At 40.5% G+C, this 22,255-nt stretch overlaps 1 protein-coding gene across 1 annotated transcript in view; it reads left to right on the forward strand.

The window, feature by feature from the left end:
* The window catches only part of COMMD10 (COMM domain containing 10), a 340,599-nt gene that overhangs the window by 304,460 nt on the left and 13,884 nt on the right, over positions 1-22,255 (forward strand). The window lies entirely within an intron of this gene.

The raw sequence follows: 22,255 nt of genomic DNA on the forward strand, positions 1-22,255 counted from the left end.
GAGGCGTATTTTCAAAGCACTTAGCCTTACAAAGTTCCAGAGTAACCTATGGAACTTAGTAAGGCTAAGTGCTTTGAAAATATGCCTCTAAGTGACTCCATAATTTGGATTCCATTTTTTTTTATTCTATTAGTCTTTGTGTGTGTACCACCTCCTCCAGGAGAGCATCCCAGTCATCTTGTTCTGAAAAAAAATAAATAATGTCCATCCAGTGAAGTGAGAAAACAGATAACAGAGCCAAACAAATATCCAGGACCATCCCAAAGAGGAAAATAACCAAACACCCCTAGCTGTCACCTAAAGCCCCCCCCTGCTGAAATCGCTAAAACAAACCATCAAGGATGTATAACCTATCCTGACCAATGATGCCACCCTCTCATAGCCATTGGGTGACACTCTTATCGTGTTGTACCGACAGCCTCTAAACTTCAAATAGATATTCATCAGCTAGACCCTGCCAGAAACCCAGATGCCAACTCTGTCCCCATATTCACCCAGATAACACTATCACAAGACCCAACAACATCAACTGCAACATCCAGGGCTCATTTACCTGCTCTTCCTCCAATGTTATATATGCCATCATCTGCCATCAGTGTCCCTCTGCTGTCTGTATAGACAAACAGATCAATCCTTAAAAGCACTGCATGAATGCAAATCTGACATGAGAACTGACAACATTCGAAAACCAGTAAGAGAAGATTTCAACCTTCCAGGACACATTCTTTGACCTTAAAGAAAATTCAAAGGGATACTCTAGTGTGAAACTGCTGAATTGTAATTCACCAAAAAGCATAAAACCATTACCCTAGGGCTGAATAGGGACAATGGATTCATGGCTCACTACAGAGTGAATGGACTTAACTATTCTTATATTATCCTGTCTTTTTCTCCCACTCACCACAGTCCTGCAATTATCACTCCCTTTCTACATCCTGCCCTGCACTTTTCATCAATTTCTGTAAACTCTGTATGCCCCCACCCCCTATATGCATCTTCATATATATTTACCCAACTCCTGAATTACATGCATCTTTTATGCTGTAAGCCCAGCAACCTTAGATATAGAAAAGTGGAGGAGTAGCCTGATGTTTTTAGCAGCAGGCTGAGAACCAGAAGAGCCCAATTCCTTATGACCTTGGGCAAGTCACTTGGAGGCCCTTTTATGAAGTGAAGGTAAGCCCAACGCGGGCTTACTGTTCGTTAAAAGGGAAGTACTTCCGGGCTGCTGCAGCAGCCCGGCAGTAGTTCCCTTCCCTAGCGTGCACCATTTCCGTCACTGCAAAAATATTTCAAGTTTTGTAGCGTCAGTGTGTGTACCTGGCAGTAATCAGGCAGTGCCGCACACTGCCCAGTTACCGCGGGGTTAGTATGGGAACCATTATTGCCACCTCAATGGGTGGTGGTAAGTTCTCCCCTGAAATGATCGCGGGGCAAGTGCTTCAATTGCCGCATGGCCATTTCTTGAAAAAAAAAACCAAAGACATGCCTTTTACCCGCTGCGGTAAAAGGGGGCCTTGACACAAGTCAAAAATGCGCGCCGACGCCAGCACAGCCCCCCTTTTGCTGCAGCTTTGTAAAAAGACCCCATAACTCTCCATTGCCTCAGATTGTGAGCTCGCCAGAAAAATACCTACTGCACCTAAAGGGTTACCACTTCAATAGCTTTGTCTTACAGATGGTATATAAGAAATAAATTTATAAATTTAATTAAAATGAACTCAATATGTTTCCAGTTGCTTTGTGACATTTTATTGTTGACTGCTTTAAACATCTGAATGGCAGAGATTTGTAAAATCCCTTGCATAAGTCTGTACATGAAGTAAATCCTTTGCAATTCACACGGATGCATTACAGGGACCAAACTTTAAAAAAAAATAGTTGATTGAGAAACAAATTAGAACTAAATTATGAAATCAAATTCATTTTAAATACCCAGATTGGTTTCCTTTTAGTTGGAGGCCTGATGGCTTAAGATAGGAATAAATGAAACACAGATTTTCTTTCATAATTACTCTTTTTTTTTTTTCTTGTTTTCTAAAATTGCATTAATAGTCTAGAATTTCTGCCTATTCTTAACCTATAATCTACACACAAACTGATGAGGAGACATGGGCTTAATTTCTACCCCTGAACAAAATGTTTCTGTTGCTGATGAGTGGAAGATTATGAAAGGAAGTAAGTAAAAGGGAGAAAGCGTCTCTTGTGTTGACTCTAGGTCTACAGAGAGGATTAGTAATATGAGGTGATCCTTGGGTATTTCTCCTGGGATGCTTTTGCTGTAAGTGATATTGTACATTTGCTTAAGAAGGAGAAGTATGGATACTTTAAATATCTAATGACTCTGAGGATACGTCAGAGAATGTTGTAATGAGGTGAGTTTAATATTTTAATGAGCGAAAAAGGGTGTGAATTTCAGTCCAAAGTATCATATTATACATGTAAACAATTAAAAACTTGTTCCATAGGATGTAGTCATGTTTTTTTGAAATGCTGAAACTAGAGAAGGATAATTAGCAGCCACAACCTCAAACATGGGAATATGTTGCCCAGTAAAGAAAGGCGATAGAGGCTCATTTTCAAACCACATAGACTTACCAAGTTACATAGGTTACTATGGGGCTCATTTTCAAAGCACTTAGACTTAGAAAGTTCCATAGGTGACTGTGTAACTTTGCAAGTCTATGTGCTTTGAAAATGAGCCCCAAAATTGTTTAAAAATGTATATAGAAGTGAAAACAAAACAGACCCCCCCCAAAAAAAAACAGAACAAAGGGGGAATAGTAAGAATTAAAAGATAGAACCTTGTTAGCAAAGAAGAGGAACAGAATAGAGCATGTTTCTTGAACAAATATGTTTGATTAGTGTTTATACTTGAAGGAGAGGGTGATGGTTCTAAGAATTTCTTTCTTCATAACCTTTTCATAAACTTATGACAAGATTTGCAGCAGAAATCAGAGATTTTTAGGAAACAGACTTGGGCTGCAATGTTAGCGCATTGTCTATGGCTTCTAGAACTGAGCTGAGACCACCAATGCTTTTTACATAGACTATGTCTGCAATTCACCTGAGAAGAATTTAAACTGGTGAGCAAGAGATAAATGACTCTCCAACAATTACAATTCCCTTGAGTCATCCAGTTCTTACTAAAACCCAACATGGCCCTGTTTTGGCCAAGGGCATAACCAGAAGCTCACTTTTTGGGGGGGTTCCCAGATGTAGACTGAGGGGGCCCAATGTTCTCTTCCCCCCCCCCCCCCCAACCACCACCACCATTACCACCTTAAAATATTACCTTTGCTGGCAAGGAAGACGTTTCCTGCACAGTCCCAACTGTCTGAAAAAGCAGCAAGCACTTCAGTCATCAGGCGCACTTCGGACGCTATTGCTGGCTCTCCTGCGCATGCTCAGTTCACAGGGGGGGACATGTCTGGTGGTAGGTAGGCATTCCAGCAGTAATCTGTTAGCACATCCACATTACTTCATGCTGATTAGCACAGGATTACTGTGGAAGCCCTTACTGCCTACAACATAGATGTTGGTAAGTGATAGTTTGCTATTTTTAAAATAGCACATGGCCACTAATTGAAATATAGAAAATCAGCCATTTTCTGGCCTTAGCATGCCCTTATGTGGGGTTTTCCCACGGACTAGGGCCAACGTTTTCTGCAAACACTGTTTGGTAACCACAAAATACAACTAACTCATCAATCTGTATTTGTAGAGTCAGCTTTAAAGAGAGCTTAGAGCTTAAAAAACACATCAAATACATCACTTTCCCCTAGATTCTGTAGGGAGAAAAGAGCTATGTTAAACTCTAGACCTGCTGCTGCTCAGCAGCAGCAGCACATGAGTCAATATCTACGTTCCTTGATAGAAAAGACACAAATGGTAATGAAGTACTTTCAGCTTTATACCAGTTCTTACACTTACCACAGCAGATAGAAGACAGAAGAGAGCACTTCAAGAGATCGAGATATAATGCTTATAATAAATCTTCCAGAATAGCAACAGTAGTAATTAGTAATTGCAGTATGGCTTCCACAAAGCCCTAAGATGCTTTATGTACTAGAGATAACTTATTTAGAGAAAAAGTCAAAAGATCATTGTGTCAATTTATAGACGCTGTATATAGCCTCTGGTGAACAGCCTACAGCGTCTCATAGATCTCAGTATCTGCTGTACAGAAGACAATACTTCCTCCGAAGAAGAATGCACCAGCCAAATATTTGTGCACACCTGGGGCATAGCCAGGCCTTGATTTTTTGGTGGGGTTCAAAGGCTGGTTTAGGGGGGGCAAAACAGTTCCCCCTCCCCCCACTGCCCCCCTGCTGAATCATAACTTTGCTGGCAGAGATGCTCAAGCCCTGCCAGCTGAAGAGATTAACTACCGGAGTCCGTACCCATGCTGCAGGGCAGTGGTTCCCAAACCTGGTCCTGGAGGCACCCCTGCCAGTCAGGTTTTCAAGATATCCACAATGAATATTCATGAGAGAGATTTGCAGTCAGTGGAGGCAGTACATGCAAATCACTCTCATGAATATCCACTGTGGATATCCTGAAATCCTGACTGGCTGAGGTGCCTCCAGGACTAGGTTTGGGAACCACTGCTGCAGGATTTTCTAGCCTCTGAGGCCGGCACTTTCGTGCATGCTCAATTCAATGTAGGCCATCAAGTGCAGGCCGTCAGTGACTCTCATATCATGTCCTGAAGGGGGGCAGACTCAAGAAAAATGTCAGGAAGTATTTTTTCACGGAGAGAGTGGTAGATACTTGGAATGCCCTCCCGCGGGAGGTGGTGGAGATGAAAACGGTAGCAAGCATGCATGGGATAAACATAAAGGAATCCTGTGCAGAAGGAATGGATCCTCAGAAGCTTAGCCGAGATTGGCAGGCGGGGCTGGTGTTTGGGTGGTGGGGCTAGTTCTGGGCAAGACTTCTACAGTTTGTGTCCTGAAAATGGCAGATACAAATCAAGGTAAGGTATACACAAGAAGTAGCACATATGAGTTTATCTTGTTGGGCAGACTAGATGGACCATGCAGGTCCTTTTCTGCCGTCATCTACTATGTTATGTTACTATGTTATGGTTGGTCACACACTGTTGTGGAAGTAAAGATGCCCTCCTAAAGGAATTCTTTAAAACAACTTGTGGCTTGATGTAGACAAAACTTGGGACAGTTTTTGCTTGCATTTGAGGCTATGACTGTGACATATCCTCAAATAACCAACAAATAATGTTTAAAAATTATATTTCATGGTTACAGGTTCAATTTGCTGCATGTTCGCCTGAACCACCTAACAGACATTTGAAAGGTTTCTGAAGAGTTTCTGTTTTCTACCATTATGAACGGTAGAGCAAATTCCAGAAGGAAAAACAAATTAGGCTTTTATTCCAAATACTACTTCTTTCCTAAGATGTTTGAAGGTCCCCATCCTATTTGGTAATTGGGGTCTAAACAGATTTCTCAAGAAGGATAAATTCAGAACAGTCTCCTTAGGTTCTGTCCTTCCATTAATAGTACTGGTTGTTTCCTAGATCTGAAGGATCTTTACACTCGTCACCCAGCTTATCAACAATTGATTGGCTTAGTGTAAATTGCTTTGATGCTTCCTTTGAGGGGCAGGTTTAGCAAGTCTTGTAACATACAGAAACATATAGTTATGGAAATCCATGCTTGAAAGATCTTCATTTGGAAATATTTGAATAGAATACAAATACTTTCTACAAGAATGTGGGAAGTCATTAATGGAAATCCTAATTTTAAAAATAAGTAGATATTATGTTATGAGTCTTAGGGGTATGTTTACTAAGGTGTGTTAGCTTTTTTAACGCACCTGTAAATTTAAGGCGTGTTAAATGCCAACGTGCCTATACATTTCTATGGGCGCATTAGTGTTTAACACACATAAACCATGTACGCATGTTAAAAACGCTAGCGCACCCATAGCGCAGCTTAGTAAACATAGGCGTAGGTTTGATTTGGTACAGCATGAAGCATTATTATTTTTGCATTAGTAAACAGCTGGACACTTCTATTTGGTAGGTTGTTGAAATGTATCTCTCATGAAAAGTGTCCAAGTTATTTGTTATTTTAAATGATTATTGGATAACTCTATTGAATTTAGAGTTGATTGGATTAGGGAGTTGTTACTGCTCTGTTTATGAGAGTGTATTGAAGACTACAGGGTTGATGTTTTATCTATTTACAGATTAGACATAAAAGGGAGTCAGCGTAAGAGCTAAAAAGACACTTCCTAAGACTCTTCTCTTATGGTTTAATGCACCATGTAAAAAGATGATATTGATTTTACACATTGGATACCCTATTTTTCTAGTAGCACACCACCCGGTAATAAAATGTTTGAGAGTAAATTCAGTGCAAATGTTCTATCAATAAACATGATGAAATTTCCAAGCAAATGTATCCACTGAAATCTCAAGGGGCTGATGGGATTAGGAAGAAGAGGAGGAGGGGAATGGAGTAAATTTGCTAGGCAGCTTTATCAACATTCTCCCGACATCTGAGACTAATAAAATTTCATTACAATCTGGATAGAAAGCATCTTGTAGAGCAAGTCCACATGTTGGGTACTTACTGGCCCTAATAGCATTAGCAAATTCAGGATTTACTAAATGTATGTGATCAGATAAATAAAAACCTTGTAACAAGGAAACCCCTGTACTCAAAGGAAAAAGTGTTCATACCCGAGTGCGAGAAATGCTTCCTAGGTTGTATTCGTCAAGCAGAAAAGAACTTCAACAAGAATTTCTAGAGAAAATAGTTTTGCATATACATAAGTTCCAAACAAGTTGGTATGAAAAAAAAATGATCTTGTCTATAGAAACATTTTCTTAACATCAACTGCACTGTTAACTACCAGCTCTCCAAAATAGGTCTTTAATGTAGGAATATTTAAAATTCCAAGCAAATACTTCATTTAAATAGGTTGTTTCTTTAAAATTTTGTATGAAAGTCTGAATGTGAGAATTTAGGGGCCCTTATATTAAGCAGCAGCGCACCGCGGGGTTACCATATACCAATCCGGAACTACTGCTGGGCTACCACAGAAGCCCAGCGGTAGTTCCCACCCCTGGCATGCACCATTTCTGACGTTACTAATATACACCCCCTATTTTAGTAGCATCGGAACTTAACCAGCGGTAATCGGGCAGTGCCGCTTGCTTACCACCATCTCAGTGGGTGGCGGTAAGGACTTCCCCAGAAATGGCCACGCGGTAAGTGTTGACCATTTCTTTTCTTCTGAAAAAGACAGCCTCTTACCCGCTGCAGTAAAAGTGGGCCTCAGCGCACGTCAAAAGCACACGCTGACTCTAGCGCAGGCCCCTTTCACTTCAGCTTAGTAAAAAGGACCCCTTAGTGACGCCAAGCAGTTCAAACTTATTTTGTGTTGGGTTCCTTGAAACAGCTTGCCGTGAAATAGAGTCCATGTCAGGACCCATGTAAGGAAGACCCAGCTAATAAGCTTATTTCAGTCAACTTAATACTAAGATAAGTGCATTTTTTAATATATTTTTGAAAAAAAGTTTTTGTTTTCACAAATGGGTTTCACTTATGTGCAATGATTATATACATAATTTGGACAAGCAGTTTACCTGTTTAGTCTGTGATGGTCTTATCAATGTTATGAGAACAGTTTTATTTCCAATATAGAAGTTGTTTATGATACAAATTAGACTTTTTTTGCTTTCTCCGTGGGATCTTGGCTCTGTTTGTATGAATATTTTCCTTTCAAAGTTAATCGTATTTTTCCTCTCTTGTATTTCTTATGTTATGTTATGTGATAACCCATCTTATAGCCTGCCATATCTTTTATCAGTTCAAGGCGGGTTACAAAGCCAAGAAAAACCAGATCAGTCCTCTGGGAATTACAATTAAAACCTAAGACTTGGTTAGCGGAAACAAAAATGTTTTCAGGTTCTTTTTAAACAACATCGTAAAACTAGAGGTAGTGAAACAGAGAAATGTCTAATCGATTTTAAAGCAGCAGCAGTGGGAAATCGTAAAAGAAATTGATTTTGTGTCTGAGATCTGTAAAGGAAGGCTACTAGATCCATCATATACAAAGGAGCTATACCTGACAAAATCTTAAAGATCATCATACATACTTTAAATTTAATATGTTCTTTAATTGCCAATGCAATTTTAGATATGATTCAGTGAAAAAATATTAATGCGTGAGGCTGTAGATTAATCTAACTGCCATATTTTGCATTATTTGCAATTGATCTACTACTAATCATTTCTATAGCACTACTAGATGTATGCAGTGCTTCCTTTCTCTGTCCCTAGAGGGCTCACAATCCTGAGCTTTGTAGCTGGGGCAATGGAGGGTAAAGTGACTTGCCCAAGGTCACAACAAGCTGCAGTGGGAATTGAACCCAGGTTGCCAGGATCAAAGCCCGTTGCCCTAACCATTAGGCCACTCCTCCACTAATAATTCCATAGAGCAAACAGTTAGTACTAAAGTACAATAATCAAATCTGGCTAGCACTTGGACAAATGGTGTGAAAGTATCGGTTTCAAAAATTTTCTTAATAGCTCTAAGGGGTCCTTTTACAAAGGCGAACTAGCATTTTTAGGACATGCTAAAAATAAGAGTGCGCTAAATGCTAGAGATGTCCATATATTTCTGTAAGTGTCTCTAGTGTTTAGCATGCACTAAAAATGCTATCACGCCTTTGTAAAAGACCCCCCAAGTTTCCTTAGAGTATAGTAAACTTTTTTCTTAAAGTCATTGAAACACATGGCTGCGTTGTTTCAATAAGGGCTCTAGCAGCTGACAAACCTGTACAGCTCTTGTTTTGTATTGGAGCTTCATCAGGGAGATGCTACTTAAAAAGATCAACTACCTATTGGCAAACACTGAAGTAGGCAGACAACAATCTCCAAAATTTATTTATTTATTTGTAGTATTTATTATTTACATGATCTATATATCCTCGGTGGAGCACAATTAAAAAAAACAACTCATAGTCAAACAGTCAACAACACTACTTACACATTAAATAGTTGAATATTCATTAATGCACATTTTCTTCTGCCCCTGCTCCATGGGTGTAGTTTGCCTATTTTGGTGAGAGGGGCAAGGGATGGGGAGTGTATTAGTGGCAGATGGAGAATTTTCCTCCCTCTCTTCAGATGGGCACTGATTAGATTTCTCCCTTCCCTCCATTTCTTTTGTTTTCACCTCTCTTTATGTTTCTCTTTATCCCACTTACACTCTTCAATTTGCTGCCCCCCCTTCTGCCCACACCGCTCATTCCTCACCTTTCCACATACTTCCTTCCTCCCTAGCTCTTCAGAATTCCCTCATCCCTCCTCCACACCAGCTTCCTTCCTTCTTTCTACTTCTGGCCCTTCCTACTCATCTTTCCTCCCCTTCTGGTACACACTGTCCCTATCTCTCTTTCCTTCCCCCCCCCCCCCCCCCTGGCACTCTTCCTCAGGGGCAGTGAAACTTTTTTTTTTTTTACTTAGGAGGGCCAAAGAGACGTCTGGAGTATTGCAGATAAGTAGTTCAATTCTGCCATAGAACTTTGTTGTGCTATTCTGAAACTGTTTACAATCTATATTGCTTTGTGGTTGGTGAAGTTCAGACGCTGTTGACAGCGTCTTTGTATCTTATGGACAGTAGTACAATTTGTAGATTTGAAAATATATCAAAAGAAGTCATGGTTGGGCATGTTTGTCACTTAAGGGGGAATGGTGATGTATAGAGCAGTCAGGTGAGCTATTTTTCAGCTTGGTTCATGGAAAAGTGAGCTCTGCTGTAGGTGCAGCCTATACTGAATCCCCTCTTGTTATATATATATATAAACATTTTATTATGAAAAATTTCTTATTACTGTAAAAAAATTTGATTTTGAGTATTGAATTACTAGTCCTATTTTTTGTGGGATTGGTTTCTCTTTACGGATTGATTAGTGTTTTAACAGCAGATATACCCAGATTGCAAACTTGCCTGAATTGCAGCAATCTTGTGGACACATAGCCTGAGATCTTATCTCCTAAATATGTAGGGCCATATCCTTCCAGTGCTCGATTATAAGATTTTAAACTGCATGTGCAATACAATTGCATATAAAGAGAAAGTTTATTTATTCAGTGTTTGATACATCACCATTTGAACATTGAAGCAACTCTTTTCCATTACTTTGCATTCTATAGCATCTGCAGCCTACTTGGTTATAAAGTTGATTACATAACTGTTCTAAGGTTGTCTAGGTGAAAAATTAGTGAGAAATGTTTCATCACTGCTTTTACTTGGGTTTCTAAAATCAATTTAGAATCCAAGATAATACCTATGTTTTCCACTTCTGATGATAGCCAAACTGAAGAATCTCCTAGTGACACAACAGAAAAATCCTATGGCCAGGGTGAGGCTCCTGTTTATGGAATGTCTGTTTTAATTTTCAATTAATGCTCATCAAGGATGTCTGCTTCCCCCAGTGATCTCTTCCAAGAACCCTCCCAAGGTAACAGGATTTGAATGTTGTCCACTTTAGATATATACCTGCTCTGCCATGTTCCTCATCACTGTCTCTTGGGAGAGAATGTACATATTCGGAATGATTATGGGCAATAGAGTCCTCTGTGGAATTCCTGAAGGCCATACTGTGATCACCGAGTAGCAATAACCGTTCTTAAACACAGAAGATGGTAGGTACAATATGCACATCTACACCACCTGCTCTGCTCTTCAATCCCTTCCTCTCACTTCCTGAATTCTTGTTGCCACACTGGCTTATTTTTAAAGCACTTAGACTTACAAAGTTACTTATTAACCTATGGAATATTGTAAGTCTAAGTGCTTTGAAAATGAGCCCCTGTGCCTCCACTGGGAGCTGTTCCATGTATCCACCACCCTTTCTGTAAATAAATGTTTCTTCTGATTAGTCCTTTGTCTATACTTTTTCATTCTCCTCCCAAAATACCTCATTCCAGGGCCTCCTTTATTTATTTTACTAATTTCTAGCCCACTCTGTTAACTAGGCAGGTTACAATAAAACCACTCATAATAAAAAAAAAAAAACTGCCTCCTGTACATTTATACTTGTAAATAGCATTGTTTTCTTCCAGAGTAACCATATTTAAATCTTTAGGTCTGTCCTCATGTGCTTTATGATGAAGATCATTGACTTATTTGTCTGAACCAACTGCATCCAGTTTACATCATTTTGAAGGTGCATTTTCCAGAATTGTATACATTGGTCTAAATGAGGCCTTCCAGAGGCTTAGAATGTCGTAAAACTCTTCGTGCCCTTGTGTATTTTTCACATTCTGCTGTCTAAAGTCTAAAGCAATCAGTTCAGAATATATTAAGGTAGGAGTTTTCTCTACTGATCTATATAACATACTCTACACTTTCAATGTGAAAAAAAAGTATAGAAATATTTAAAAAGTAAAGAAATAAAAAATGAATGCATAAGCTTCATGTCCTGTGACTCAGTGCTTGGTAGAAGCCCTTAATGCAGCTGTAACAGCCATAAGTCATGTAGGATAAATCTCTACCGGTTTTGCACGGCCAGATGGTGCAGTTTTGCCCATTCCTTTAGATAAAATAGTTCAAATTATTTCAAGTTGGCAGGGGAGAAGTAGTAGTATTTCCGTTCTTCTGCTGACTATTTTTTTTGTTACATTTGTACCCCGTGCTTTCCTACTCATGGCAGACTCAATGCGGCTTACATGGGGCAATGGAGGGTTAAGTGACTTGCCCAGAGTCACAGGGAGCTGCCTGTGCCTGAAGTGAAAATTGAACTCAGTTCCCCAGGACCAAAGTCCACCACCCTAACCACTAGGTCCAAATATTCTCCTGCTGCCATGCTATAGTGCTCGCTTCAATTTGTGCAACCCAAAGGTATGACCACTCACTTTTTTTTTTTTATCAGTAAGCTATCAAAATCTGGACCATTCTTTAAGCTTTGTAAGATCACGCCTCATATTTTCCACACTTGCCATGATTTCTAGCATGCTGCAGATTTTGACATCATCTGCAAAATAGGTATACCATTCATAATAGACATTCTGCAATATTGCTTATGGAAATATTGAGAAGAACCTGATCAGTCCCCATGGCATACAACTACTACTACTTATCATTTCTATAGCGCTACTAGACGTACGCAGCGCTGTACACTTGAGCATGAAGAGACAGTTCCTGCTCGACAGACCACGGTAATGCCCCTTTCCTCAGAGCAAATTCCATTTATCACTTTCACCCATTTTATAATGTAGTTATTCACTTTAAGGGCTCATTCCAAGGGCATTCAGTTTGTTTAGAAGTCACCTATGTCAAAGACCTTGCTGAAATCCAGGTACCCTCTATCTAGTGCTTGCTTTGATCCAACTCTCAGGCCACCCCATTAAAGAAATTGATTAGATTCATCTACAGTATTCTCAAGATACACCATGATCTACTGTATCGAGTGCTGCAAATAGGGTGTACCAAATAGTAATTTAAATTAGAATATGAATAATCCTGTGTTTACTGTGCTAAATTCTACTAAAATACACTTGATCACTGGTTTCACTTTGCTTCATTTATTATTTGTTATGTTAAAGATCAATGCCCATTATTTGTATTTTTATTCTGCTGAATAATATTTTTCATTATTCATTTTCATTCATTCTTTCAAGTATTGGTACTGGGTCTGTCCCTAGGCTGAATAGTTAAATATGCTATTCGATATAGCTCTAGCTGCAAATAGATCAAGGAGAATCAGAACCTTAACCTGTCATGATCTATCAGCAGTTGCACATCTAACACAGATACCAGCAGAGCCTTCATACTGTAACTGGGATGGAATTTTGACTGAGTCAGATCCAGGCCCTGTGAATCTTCTGAAAATCTATGAGCTGGGTGAAACGAATAAGTGGCTTTGAAGATTGTCCTCATTGGTATATATGAACAAAGTTGATAATGACAATATATAAAGGTAAATTTTCTGAAGGCAAGATCTTGGCCCTTACCAGTAAGGGTGTCCAACCATTTTCCTCACAATCTAGTTAGTGAGCCCCATATAAGTTGGTTAAGTAGAAACTTGGTAGTAGTAGGAAATTTTCTGCATGTTTTGAACATAAGGGTAGTTCAACATTATCAGGTAATAATAGGATTGAGCTGTTGGCCGTGTAAGGAAGAAAGGTAGAAGCAGTGCGTTTTTTCTAGCAAAAAAGGTGCCGGTACTCAAATGCCAGGCCACCCTTCAGGGGTGGGGTAATCACTGAGGGACCCATCCCACAATAGCCAAGCCTCATGCAACAGAATCTATGACAAGGCAGAATTGATGTGTAGAGCCTGAGCTCTTTCATTAAAACTTGGAGACCATGGGTCAATTTTAACAGACAATGGAAAAGGTGCCGGTCCTCAGTTACCCCCAAGTACCCCCTCAAAAAAAGCCCTGGGTAGAAGTGTTCACCAGTGCTCTATACTGTTTATACTCAGTTTATCATTTCCAGCTAAAGAAGAAAAATTAAAAGAATGAAAGAGAGTTTGTAGTTTTTACATGATTTGGTCTATAACTATGCTAATTTTAGAATAAACCAGTAACATCAAAAGCCGCAACCAAAGGAAGGGAAAAGAAAAAAACAAATCCCTTCATAAGAAAATTATTATAGGATCATCTTAACACACAAGCGTTTGTAGAGAATAATGCATGTGATAAGTGCTCCTGGTTCCAGTCATCAGTCCCATGTTGCAAAGAAATTCATTATTTTCTAATATGCACTTAAAAATTATGACAATATCCATAAAGCATATATGTGCACAGAAAATCCTAGACATGTCCTCTGTATGTCACAACTCCCAAAATACTTATGCAGTCAGGGCACAGTAATACTTATGAATATTATTCCTATGGGTGTCTTTAGCATTAGCGCTTGTAATTTTAGCGTGCGTTAAAAATAAAATTTAGCGCACCTACAGTGTCGCTTAGTGAATAGGGCCCTTGGTAATGAAACTGGATACTTAGCCATTTCAATCCAAACCATAAAACGGTTGTTACACACTGCTATTCCTCGTGCCCAACTCGGTACTGGTTTTCAAAGTCCATCAGGGCCAGGTGTGGCAAAAATCCATGCAGTCCACTATTCCACCTGCCATTCACCTTTCATACTGAACTTCTGCAGATAGCATAAAATAGTTTCAATCTCAATCTTCAAAATAAGTTTGAGTGAGCAAAAAAACAAACAAAAAAATAAAAATAAATGGAATTCCCTCAGCATATTTAGAGACAGATATGATTGTATGAAATCATATGGGATTAAAACGAGCTTCTGTGGAGATAAATTAAGACATTCACACATTCATTTAAGATACCTTAATTTATAATCCCATATGGTAACATATGATCATTTCTATATGATAAATGGATTCTGTTTTTTTGTGTGTTCATTCAGTAAAGTTATTTTGAAGCTGATGTCCATGAGGTTGACACTATTTTACATTGCCCACATGAGTGTTGATTCTACGCCACGCAGCTCAGTGTGAAAGGCGAATGCTAGCTGGATTAGTGGACTGAATGCAATTGTGTTGAAACAGTAGTTGCATTAGACCCCGATGAAGGACTTTCGCAACTTGGTGCTGAGTTGGGCATGTGAAATGGCGGTTAACAACAACCTTATTATGGCTTGGATTTAAGTGGCTAGGTTTTCTTAATCAAGTTTAAAATTTCAAGTATATTCAAAATGTTCTATCCCGCCATACAGTAGGTACTATCTGGACCAGCGGCATACCAAGGGTGGGGCGGTGGGGGCGGTCCGCCCCAGGTGCACGCCGCTGGAAAGGTGCAGAGAGCAGCCGCACGCCTGTCGGCTCCGCTGGTTCCCTGCTGTCTCTGCCCCGGAACAGTTTACTTCCTGTTCCTGGGTAGAGGGAGCAGGGAGCTAGTGGAGCCGACAGGCGCGCTGCTGCTGCTCTGTGCACCCCTCCAGCGGCGTGCACCCAGGGGGGGAGGGAGCACGCATCGGGGATCCACCCCAGGTGACAGCTTACCTGGGATCATCACTGATCTGGACGGCTTACATTCTAAGTTTTCTTAAATGTACAGAAGTATTTTTGTGCCACAGTAGTACAAGCATTTCGGGCTTATGATAAATCAGAGGGAACTCATAGGAATTTTCTCATACACACATATGGTTTATGGACATTGTCATAATTTTTAAGTGCAAATAAAAAAAATAACTAACTTCTTTGCAGCATGGTGTTGATTGAAACCAGGAGCACTTATTACAACCAATTATGCTGTGCTAAAGCTTGTGTATTCTAAGATCCCATAACGATTTTCTTATGGAGGAATTTCTTTGGAAATTTTAGACTAGAGCAGAGTGATGTTCTTTGGCTGTTTGCATACTTGCTGTCATGCTTTAGTCAGAGAATAGACTGTTATAAGACTTTGACTAGGCAAACCCACTTACAGGATAAAAAAAAAGTAGTGTGTTTTTATTTGTCATGGCTTAGCTGGAAAAGCAGCATATTTCAAATGATGTGTCAGCAGTTCTTGTTTTATGCAGTGAATGCAGTAAGATTTACTTCAGGAGAAGCCCAAATGCAGAACTGGTATTCTACAAGCTGGGTTTATTTTCAGTTCTCTTATAATGGATTAAAGCCAGTCATAACCAATAAATGTTAAGTCATATAAATGTTTGTTTTCTCTTTCCCATGAAGCGGTGACCCTAGAAGCTACGTCTTAGACTGTGATGCTCAAACATAATAGGATGTTTTCCGTAATTAGGAAAATGTTATCTGGGTCGTCAGTTTTCATTTTTCTTCCATAAAGGCTAGCACTGAACTCTGCATTATAGTTTTATAATCTAATCTTGGAAGTCACAGTACAATTACCCTCTTCAGCGTTGACGTAAGATTGCTGCCCAGTGCCTCCAAGCACTTTTAGAGTTATTCATATTATATCTCTGCATAGCGCTCCAAGTGCTTAACTCCCAGGCAGCATTGTAACAACTACACACCGTTTACAGTAATAATTTAACAGTACATAAACAATGTCACACAATAATTTTTGTTAACCATCTAACTCTGTCCCCCCATCCTACCTCCACCCTCCAAGTATAAGAACCCAAGGTCCCCAAGACTCAGTGTAAAGGTCATACAGATCAGTGTTGATGGCAGAGGGCAGTTGCAACACTGTGGAGCTAAATGGGAAAAGGCTTCAAATTTTGAGATCTTTTTACCAAGCTGCGGCAAAAGGGGGCCTGAGCTAGCGTCAGCATATGTTTTTGATACGCGTTGATGTCCTCTTTTACCACAGTGGGAAAAGGGCTGGTATTTTTAAAAGAAATGGCCGTGTGGCAAGTGAAGCACTTGCCATGCAGCCATTTCGGGGGGGGGGGGGGGGGAGCACTTATTACTACCCATAGAGGTGGCGATAAGGACTCCCGCACTAACCCGGCGGTAATCGGGCAGCAAGCGGTACTGCCAGATTACCACCGGGTAAACACCGGTGCTACAAACATAAAAATGTTTGTAGTGCCAGAAATGGCGCACGCTGGCAGTGGGAACTACTGCCAGGCTGCTGCGGTAGCCCAGCAGTACTTCCGATTTAGCAAGGGGTAAGCTCGTATTGGGCTTACCACCACTGAGTAAAAGACCCCTTTTATTTGCAAAGGCCCAAATCTGTTCAACTGACTTGAGTGGGGCAACATGAACCACATTTTGCCTAGCAAGTGTATAGCTCTGAAGGATGAACATGATATGGGATTCAATTTCATAACGAAAAACAGCAGTTACTCTAAGCAAGATTTCATTTATTTTGACTTCGAAACCATTTTTAGTTTGTTCTAAGAGCAGATATTAGCAGTGCTGCACATGTAGGTTCTTTTCTTCCATTCTCTGTCTAGGGGGAGAAAAACATTGTATATATCACCTCCTAAATGTTTACATTTTTTAACACTCTATCCCTGATAGTTCAGAGAAATGCTGTACATTTTACTTACTGTATTTAGGGACTGTCTTATTGTTATGGCACACACAGGACCTTATGAACAGTATCTCGATGGTCTCTGTGCTGCAGTGAATAGTACAATAGAAGGAGATTTCTTTAAAGGAATATCTGACTTACTGTAAAATATTAAATACCCTGTGTTTTAAGCCTCTGGGGTGCTTTGGTGATTTTCCAATGCCTCATTTGAGTAAAAAAAAAAATATTGAAAGGTGTTAGGAGACAAAGGATGGCCATCTACTTTTCCAGGCTTTATAGATGCCGTCATCTATTTAACGCAAAGCTGGAGAGGTCAAGCGCAAGCAGGTAAAGTAGCGGAGAAATTGTTTTGTCCTGAATTTTAAAAATAGGATTATATTTTAGAAATTGAGTATAATTGCCTTTGAAGAAAGTATTTCTCAGCTTGTTTCATGTGAAAAGTAGGCAAAGTACCTCTGTGATGATTTTAGTAACAGGAATGACTACTTTAGCCTAGCTGAAACAATATAATGGTTTAGCCAAAGGCAGTCAATTACTTCTGGTATCATGAAAGGTGGAGGAGCACAGCAGAAACTGTACCCAAAATGAATTGTAGAAGATGATACAAACAGAGCAGGAGAGGTGAAGAAATTCTAGGAACAAATGAAGAGAAATTTTAAATGTGCCCAAGGTAGATACATTGAAAGAAGGAAAAAGAATAGATATTCTGTTTGTGTGGAAGTAAGAATACATTGATGCTTATCATTCAGAGGTGATTTCAGAAGGGGAGAGCATGCTGCTTACACATGTATACCCAGGACATGCACAAGCTTGAAGGAGGCATGCTCTGGACATGGTTTGGTTGGACATGTATTAGTCATACATGTATTTCCTGTTTTGCTACCCCTCTGGGAATTTTTGTCAGCATTTATACCTGCTCCAGGTTTAGAGGAATGATTGAAGGGAAAATTATGTTTACTTCTGTATTGTAAGTCTTAAGAGTAGCAAAATCCAGCACTTATTTGTAGCCTAATGCATATTTTACATAAAGCTCTACATTGAGCCAGATTTTTGTAATATTCCTTGCAAATGATTTGGAAATCACTTTATCTGACCTATTTGATGTATACCAAATTGAGCTTCATGGCTCCTGGCTTTGCTTTTTTAAAAGTTTATTACTGCCTAGTTCCTAAATTTAGGGTTCTAGTTGCATTATACTTCCAAGTTAGAATCCTAAAATGTAGATAGGTGGAATTTTCTACAGATTAAAGGTGTGGAAAAAGGTTAAGAGCTTAGCACTGAAATTCATAAACTAGGCATCTAATGAACTAAGGGGTCCTTTTACAAAGGCGTGCTGAAAAATGGCTTGCGGTAGTGTAGGCGCGGATTTTGGGTGCATGCCGATCCATTTTTTAGCGCACCTGTAAAAGCTTTTTAAAATTTTTGCCAAAAATGGACATACGGTAAAATGAAAATTGCCACGTGTCCATTTTGGGTCTGAGATCTTACTGCAAGCCATTGGCCTAGTAGTAAACGTTCACGCGATAACCTGGCGGTAATTACCTACGTGCACCAAATGCCACTTGGTACGCGTCCGTTACATGGGCCCGAAAATAAAAAATATTTTTCAGACTTGCGCCAAAAATGAAATTACCGCAAAAACCATGCGGTAGTTGGGCGGTAACTCCATTTTGGCGCACGTTGGGTGCATGTAGACGCTTATACAGCTTAGTAAAAGGACCCTTAAATCTAGACAAATGAAAAACAGTCCTAAATTTAGGCTTTCTAACTTTTAGAAACCAATTGTGGGCTGAATTTTTACCTGAAAACTGAGGATCTTAAGTTTGACTGAAAATAGATAACTTAGGGGTCATAAGTACATAAGTAGTGCCATGCTGGGAAAGATCCCAAAGGTCCATCAAGCCCAGCATCCTGTTTCCAACAGTGGCCAATCCAGGTCACATATACCTGACAAGATCCCCAAAAAGTACAAAACATTTTATACTGCTTAACCCAGAATTAGTGGATTTTCCCCAAGTCCATTTAATAATGGTCTATGAACTTTTTCTTTAGGAAGCCGTCCAAACCTTTTTAAAACTCCGCTAAGCTAACCACCTTTACCTCATTCTCTGGCGACGAATTCCAGAGTTTAATTACACATTGAGTGAAGAAAAATGTTCACCAATTTGTTTTAAATGTACTACATTGTAGCTTTATCGCATGCCCCCTATTCCTAGTATTTCACATCTACTCGTTCAACTCCGCTCACTATTTTATAGACCTCTATCATATCTCCTCTCAGCCGCCTTTTCTCCAAGCTGAAGAGCCCTAGCCGCTTTAGCCTTTCCTCATAGAAAGTCGTCCCATCCCCTTTATCATTTTTGTCGCCCTTCTCGGCACCTTTTCAAATTCCACTACATCTTTTTTTAGATGCGGCGACCAGAATTGAACACAATATTCGAGGTGTGGTTGTGTCATCAGCAAATTTAATTACCTCACTAGTTACTTCCATTTCTAGGTCATTTATAAATATGTTAAAAAGCAGCGGTCCCAGCACAGACCCCTGGGGAACCCCACTAATTACCCTTCTCCATTGAGAATACTGACCATTTAACCGTACTCTCTGTTTTCTATCTTTTAACCAGTTTTTAATCCACAATAGAACACTACCTCCTATCGCATGACTCTCCAATTTCCTCTGGAGTCTTTCATAAGGTACTTTGTCAAACGCCTTCTGAAAATCCAGATACACAATATCAACTGGTTTCACTTTTATCCACGTTTGTTCACCCCTTCATCCACATGTTTGTTCACCCCTTCAAAGAAATGTAGTAGATTGGTGAGGCAAGATTTCCCTTCACTAATTCCATGTTGACTTTGTCTCATTAATCCATGCTTTTGAATATGCTGTGTAATTTTGTTCTTTATAATAGTCTCTACCATTTTGCCTGGCACCGACGTCAGACTCACCGGTCTATAATTTCCTGGATCGCCTCTGTAACCCTTTTTAAAAATCGGTGTTAAATTGGCCACCCTCCAATCTTCCGGTACCACGCTCAAAGTTTGTTTTTTGTTTCATTTGTACCCCGCGCTTTCCCACTCATGGCAGGCTCAATGCAGCAGGCAATGGAGGGTTAAGTGACTTGCCCAGAATCACAAGGAGCTGCCTGTGCCGGGAATCAAACTCAGTTCCTCAGTTCCCCAGGACCAAAGTCCACCACCCTAACCACTAGGCCACTCCTCCACTTGTGTTAAATTTTGCAGTTACTATTGCTTAATGCAAGAATTAATGTGTGGTATGCACAAATTTAATGCAGCACGTATTAGAGGGTATGCCCAGCATTTGTTTTGCAGGTTGCACAATAAGATGTCAGAGTTAGCGTCAATACACTTACCCCAGGATTCTATATATTGCGACTTAGGTTGCATGCACAAATCCAGTCATATTCTGGATTTCAATGCTCAACCTTATGTAGTTAATGAGCCAGTCAGTGCTGATAATTACCATTTAAGCAATTATTGACACTAATTGGCATTGTTTAGAATTTAACATAGTAGATGACGGCAGAAAAAGACCTGCACGGTCCATCCAGTCTGCCCAACAAGATCAACTCCTGTGTATACCTCACCTTGATTTGTACCTGTCTTTTTCAGGGCACAAACCGTATAAGTCTGCCCAGCACTATCCCCTGCTCCCAACCACCAGCCCCGCCTCCCACCACCGGCTCTGGCACAGACCGTATAAGTCTGCCCAGCACTATTCCCTGCCTCCCAACCACCAGTCCCGCCTCCCACCACCGGATCTGGCACAGACCGTATAAGTCTGCCCACCACTATCTTCGCCTCCCAACCACCAACCCCTCTTCCCCCCACCGGCTCCGCCACCCAATTTCGGTTAAGCTTCTGAGGATCCATTCCTTCTGCACAGTATTCCTTTATGTATATCCCACGCATGGAATATAAATGCAACAAATAAATAAAATAAATATATCTCCTGTGGGTCACTGTGCTAATGGGAGCTGGAAAGTTTGGCTAGATGGGGGGGAGAGGGGGGAAATCCAGACTCTGGAGAGAGGGTGAAATAATCAATAAAAGGGACTGTGTTTGATAGAAAGGGGTTTTTGGCTGCCCAACCCCCGCCAAGACCCTGAGTACTGAGTCCTGCAGCTGAATAGGTGGACCTTGGCATGGCTGGATGAGGAAAACCTGTGCCAGTGGGCAGAGGGGGATCTAGGGTTGGTTCCCGGGAGAATTTACACACACAACATCTACAACGTGATGCACATAAATTCTAAATTGCATAGTTGAGAGGTCACGTGATGCCGTGCTAGTAAGCTGGCGCTGGTGGAGCGAGCTCCTGGGCCCAAATCTCAAATAAGTTATTTTTAGAAGGTATATCGGTGATTGGTACCTGGCCAGCGAAGGATTGCTACCTGTATCTGTGTTTTGCAAATAATTTGTGTCGGTTGGAGAGGATGGCACTGCGAGCACTGCGACGAGACAAAGAGAAGCCGCGCCAGAGAGCAAGATAGCGGAGGATGGAGACTTGGGTCACTGTTCGATCAGCTCCACCTGGGTAGTAAGACTGGTGCTCTAACCACTGGGCCACTCCTCCTCCACAAGAGATTGCGACGGAAGTTATACAGGCTATTGATGCTTCGTTGTATAAGCGTTTGCAGTGTATCACCAATAAGCTTGACATTGTTGATGGTCGGCTAGAATCTTTAAAGGGAGAATTTACTGCGTATTGCCAACGCGTATCAAACTTGGAGGACAGGGTGCAGCAATTTTCTACAGGTAATGAAGAGCTGCATAATAGGGTGCGTACCTTGGAAGACAAACTGGACGACTTTGAAAATAGGTCACGAAGGGGGCGCCTGCGTTTGGTAGGTCTACCCGAAACGATTGCTGAGTCGGAGCTTCGGGGGTTTTTGGAATCCTGGTTGGTTTCAAATCTGCAGCTACAATTTGAAGCAGGAGCGTTGCATATTGAAAGAGCACATCGATTAGGCCCACTGAGGCCTATAGAGGCGTGCCCTCGAGTTGTTATCTTTAAACTTCTGAATTTTGTACATAAAACTGAAATTTTAAGCGCTATTCGGAGCAAAGGGACACTCACGTTTGAAAATAAACCAGTGCTGTGTTTTCAAGACTCTTCATCTAGAGTCTCTTTGTTGAGGAAAGCTTATGCTCCGATATGTGGGGAACTGCATCTACAGCATATTCAATTTGCCCTGTTGTACCCAGCATGTCTCAAGGTGTTCACAGAATAAAACCACAAATTTTTGATGCAGCAGACCGGGCAAAAGCATTTCTTCAATC

This window comes from Microcaecilia unicolor, chromosome 2 (genome assembly GCF_901765095.1).
Source record: "Microcaecilia unicolor chromosome 2, aMicUni1.1, whole genome shotgun sequence".
NCBI lineage: Eukaryota > Metazoa > Chordata > Amphibia > Gymnophiona > Siphonopidae > Microcaecilia > Microcaecilia unicolor.